The following is a 6,000-nucleotide window of genomic DNA, read 5'->3' on the forward strand; positions in this document are numbered from 1 at the left end:
TTTATAGACAATTTTTTTTTTTACATTTTTTCCATGTTCCTGATGGTATCTTACCTTACATGGCATTTTCCTCTGGGGCGCGAGTTCTGGCTCACCCTGCATAATACAATTTTTTTGCCTGTTGATGGGTTTAGTTTGCCTCACCCCTGTACACATAATAGTAAATATGTAATTGGTATAGTTGGAAGTAAATATAAATTTAGAAAATGAGGTAAGTAGAATGTGATACAAGCAAAATGTAAGTGATTTTTTTTCCTTTACCTATAAGACTTCGTTAGTGAATATCTCAAAAATCGAAAAATTGCTCTATCGAGTTTAATTCACGATTTCATTAAAAGACAATTATTTTTACTAAATTTGTTTTAGAATATATCATATCAGAGCAGACCATTGGCAAAGTATTACCTAATTATTATTTAATAGTAATAGTATTACAAAAAGAAACAACACAAGGTAGTCTAAGTACGTACACACAGAGGCGTACCTATATAGGTATATGTACATTTAAAACAAAAGACTACAGTAACCTATTTAACAAAATGCAAATTAGAATTAAAAATTAAAATTAAAATTAGAATTAAAAAAAAGATCGTGTAAATGTGACTGAAAAGAAAGAATGTGGAAAAAGATCCTAAGAAAAGAGTAAGAAAACAACGTAAGAATATAATAAAAGTTAAAGTACAGTTAACACGGTATAAGTGATTTAATAATAATATATTGAACTGATTTTGTGTTTCTTTATTTTCATTAGGTCCCTTTAAGAACCGGAGACAAATTGCTACACAGGGTAGCAGAAGAAGATGCCATATAAGGTCAATGCATTTTATTTTTTAAGTTTTTTGTTTATCGCAAATTAAAGTGTATGAATTTGTGATTTTTGAGTGCAACAGTAAGTATTTATTAATTATGAATAGAAATTAGTTGTGTTTTAGATAAAATGTAGTGTTTCTCAAATTCTTTTTCAAAATTTGTCGAGAGCGAGACTGCTACCAAATAATTTAAAAGTAAATCTTGAAATTTTAAAATTGAATTCAAATTTAATTGTTGAGATTCAAAAAGCAGCTCTTTTAAAAATTTGTGATACTGTTAGGAAATGGTTCAATACTAATCAAAATTCATTTTAATAACATCAAAAATAATAGGAGTAACTTAATTATTAACACCGGCACACATTTGACCAGACCCATATATATCTACAAATGCGCCAAAACACGCACCCCAAAAAAAATGTCATGTAAGGTACAATACCAAGAACATAAAAAAATGTTCAAAAAATTCGATCTATAAAAATTTAGAAGTTATAAGAGTTTAAATTTTGCACTTTGATTCTATTTATTTCTGTTGGAAAAATAATTTTCCAAGTTTTTTTTGCGACAGGCTAAGAGGAAGCAAGGAAACTGTATCCTAAATTGTAACTTGGTTTAATGTTATTTGTGGCTTTCATTGGCAAAATTTTTATACCTTTAATAAATAATTATAAAAAACATACAGGATGCGCCAGAACTCGCGCCCCAGAGAAAAATTTCAAGTAAGATAAGATACTAGGAACATTAAAAAAAATGTTTAAAAAATTCTATCTGTCAAAAAATTTTGACATTTATGTTTTGACATTTTTTTATGTCTATTTAATGATACTGATGATCTTGTATATGTTATTTTATAATTATTTAGTAAAGGTACAAAAATTTTGCCTATAAGAGCCATAAATAACATTAAACAGAGTTACAATTTAGGATACAACTTCCTTGTTTCTTCTTCTAATAGCCTGTAGCAAAAAAACATGAAAAATTATTTTTCCAACGGAAATAAATAGAATCAAAGTGGGAAATTTAAACTCTTATAACTTCGAAATATTTATAGATAGAATTTTTTTAACAGTTTTTCTATGTTCCTGGTATCTTACCTTACATGGCATTTTTTTCTGGAGCGCGAGTTCTGGCGCTCCCTGTATACAAGATCATCACTATCATTAAATAGACATAAAAAAATGTCAAATGTCAAATTTTTTTGACAGATATAATTTTTAAACATTTTTTCCATGTTCCTGGTAGGTATCTTATCTTACTTGAAATTTTTCTCTGGGGCGCGAGTTCTGACACACCCTGTTATGTATTTTGATGCGCCAAATACAAATCCAAAGTCGGTACACCCTCACAATTTTAAGTAATATGCGAAAAACTGCTTAAATCGGCTAATAATTGCGAAAAATTGCAGTTATGGAAATGTAGAAAATTTTATTGAACTAAATCAAGTATTTTTTTTATGTATTTCGATAAGGTGAATCCAAATCCGAACACCCGTAGTAGCAAATTATTAAAAAACGCTGAATTTTACTCACTTTCGAACACAAAGTAATATTTTGGATGAATGAAAACACTCAAAGACTTAAACTTCGGAATATGTCAAAATATAACACATAAGCGTAAACCGTTAGAATGTACGAGAAAGATATCACTTTATCTTTATGTTTAAAAGAAAAACGAGAGGATATTAAGAGTAAAAAGTACCTATCACGATTTAGTACTTTGATCAAACTTTCTAAGTTAAACGCTTCTGTTTCCTGTTTCGTATTAAGAATAATAATACCTATATATTCTTTAATTTAAAAATTGCTTACGATCGGGTGTCCACTCATTTAACAACATTGAACTACCGTCTTTTTCTACAAAAAAAAAGAATGTGGACTATTGTTTGTCTGTTTACTCTTAGAACAAATAGGATCATTCTTTCATATTTTTTTAACCCTATTTCTGAAAATACTAATCATATGCAAGCAATTTTAAATTTTCTACAACAATAAATATTTCCCCATTGTTTTGACATACTATCTATACAGTGTCCCACCTAAGACTTTCGGATCTAATATATCTATTATTTGCCAACGAATTCTACCCAAATTTAAAATGAAGAGTATTTAGTGGGTAGAGATTAATATCGCATTATACTAAAACAAGCCTGGTTCTTAAAATGTTATTTTCACATGCCTTTTAAAAATGCTAAATTACCTATAATTTATATTAAATTGTTAATCGCCAATAAAAAATGCCATAAGCAAAAATCGGTCCCTGAAACAAATCCCGCTTACAAAAAAAAAATGTGTACAAAGTGGCTAAAGATGCAAAAACATGGGCTGCTATAAAAAAAAACTATTACCGAATTTAAATGACCTGTCGGGTAACAATGACATTGATATTTAACGCCTATTGTTTCTCTAATTTCAAAAAATTAATAACGTAATTTAGGAACTACATTTATTAGGCTAACCATCAGTTCAGTAAGTACAACAAAAGGTGCTTGAAGGTACCACCATTGGCATCATATGCTACTAAAACTTGTAAAGGTGTTCTAAGTTAATTTACTACATCAGGTTTTTAGAATTCTACAAAATGTTAGTTGGAAACGTTTTAGAGTTAACTTTGATGAAATTATTTCAAAAATTAGTGCCGACGTATTTCTGCTCATTGAGATGAGTGCTTTTGTTAATTTTTTGTATAGAGGTCTATTTTTTACTACTTAACAATATAATAGTAGTTTCGATTAATTTTAAATTGAGAAAATATGTGTTAAAATTATAATTTTATCTTGGGGTAATTTTATTAAAACTAATTGAATCTCCACCTTCTAAGCTGCCTACATTCTAAAATTCATAGAAATCCGTTGGCAAATAACAGAGATATTAAATCCGAAAGTCTTACGTGAGACACCCTGTATATTTTAAATGTTTCCTTTACGATACCCACTGAACATTAACTAATAATAGAGTAATTAAGGTTCAGTGTGATGTTGGGACAAGTAGTATATGTAGTATATTTTCTATATTGGATAAATTTATCTAAGTAGAGACTAGAGACCATACGGTAGCTTGTCCAGCTGCGGTAACGTGAGATAATTGTGGCGCCATTTGTAAATTATGACTCCAGTCAAATGATTGTTTGTGACCCTCCTCTCGTCTTGATACTGCTGAACAGCAATTAGAGAAGTCGACCGGATAATTACAATTCTATACTCAAACTCCCACAATAACGAATTCAAATTGAACATTCCAGATTACAAACTTTCTAAACTGTGCGTGAAAATAATTGCAAACGAGCAGAAAAAGAGCACTTTTGTGCACGCTAATTACTGCTGATGACCTGTGACAGCTGAATATGTAGAAAACGTAATTATCGTGTACAAAATAAAATTCACTCTGTATTCGTTGGGTGTAATGTAGTTTAAGAGGCTAGTCACGAATCCTCCTCGATTCATATTTTGGAAAAGTGAATGAAAGGAGTATCGTATAAATAACTCAAAAGAAGTTGCCGGTACCTAAGTCTGGTTCCTTCCCCTCCGCATGGGTCTACACGTAGACGTGGTTTATGGTCGCAGGTTGCAGTCATCAAGATAGCAGTTGTTGTTTCCTGTTTCCAAGCTATTTGTCCAATCTTCCACTAGCTTTTACCCACATCTGCATCACCGATCATCATTTTAATTTTTTAATAATTCCTTTCCTTTTACAACAATTGTTGAATCGTAAGTAGTTTGCTCAAAAACGTTTCTTATGGAGTATACATGACAACATGAGCCAAGCAGTAGCCATGGAATCTCTGGGCTTGTTAGTTGTCGTAAGTCGGAGATGACATGATAAAAATGTCCCATTCTCGACCACAACTATAATTTGTCGTATATCAGGTTTATGTAACTATATTCTCACACACTCCAAAGCACAGCTCCCAGCATGACAAAATACTAACTTCATTCATAAAATTAAATGAAATCTTCAATTGTGTGCACTAATCACTTTATGGATACATTTTTCTAGTTTCTTAAGTGTGTCCATTAAAAATGATTTGATGTCTCATCTTTGATAAAAACAAGTGAGGCTGCATTTGGTAGGGTATGATAGTAATCATAGTGAATGCGATCAAGCGTTGCAGGAATGCTTTTCCTGAGTGCTGGTACACATATACTTGCAATTACGGTGTTCCATTTGTATCAAATCGAACACTACCGTGATGGGACCGCTTTTCCATGACTGATGCTAGCGTGACAACTAATCACTAAATGTAGATTGTAGATAGGACATTTTATATAATTGTTTGTGGTTAACCAATAACTTAATCAAAAACAAAATTCCTATGCTTCACCGCATAAATTTACGATTTTTGGACCAAAACCACACGTTACGTCATTGTGAATTGTTCATCAGAAAGTGTGGATTTTATCTGATTTCCAGGAGGGAAGATTTTATGTAACGAGGAAGGAAGAAATAAACCTCTCCGTAAATGGTTCTTCACCAGTCAAATGATACAATGCTTTTGCCAAACTAAGACAAAGTCCACTGATGCCATGACGACATCTGAATATTTTTTCTCCACTTTTATGACTAATGACTAATAATAATTTGGAAACTTATGTGCGTTATTCTTTATGTCTACGTAATTATCAAAAAATATTGAACTTCGAATTAAGGCTAAAGTAAGTATTTTAATAATTACCGCAGAGGAGGCCTTACGAGTACAACTAAAGTTTTATAGATTAATATCTTTGTTAGTAATAAACGAAAAACAAAACTATCAACAGTTCTTGTTGTTATTTTCTGAAATTCTACTGTCCATTATTCTCATCGAATTTTTACAGTTTAAAATTTTGCAAATTTAAAAATATTTACGCTTTGAATTACGGTTGAAGAAGAAAAAGAGTTAAGTTAAACAGCTTCTCTTTTTTCCATCTTTTTTCAGATAAATGGATTCTGAGTGTATAAAAATTGTTATAAGACAAAAACTGAATTCAATTAATTATAATTAATATATAACTATAAACTGTAATCCTTAGATCATAAGCTTTGTCAAAAATTTTTGAATAAAATAAATTTAGCAGAATTAAAAAAAAAACGTGTGGTTTTAGGAAACTACGATGCAAGTGAAACTTTAATTATTTTATTTTTTTAATTTAATTTTTATTATTATATATGGCGCCGCCATATTGGCTCTGCCGAGCGCCCTTCACATTACCCCTACT

This window comes from Tribolium madens, unplaced genomic scaffold, assembly GCF_015345945.1.
Source record: "Tribolium madens isolate multiple individuals breed KSU strain unplaced genomic scaffold, Tmad_KSU_1.1 Scaffold_2;HRSCAF=44;Tcas5.2_LGX, whole genome shotgun sequence".
Classification (NCBI taxonomy): domain Eukaryota; kingdom Metazoa; phylum Arthropoda; class Insecta; order Coleoptera; family Tenebrionidae; genus Tribolium; species Tribolium madens.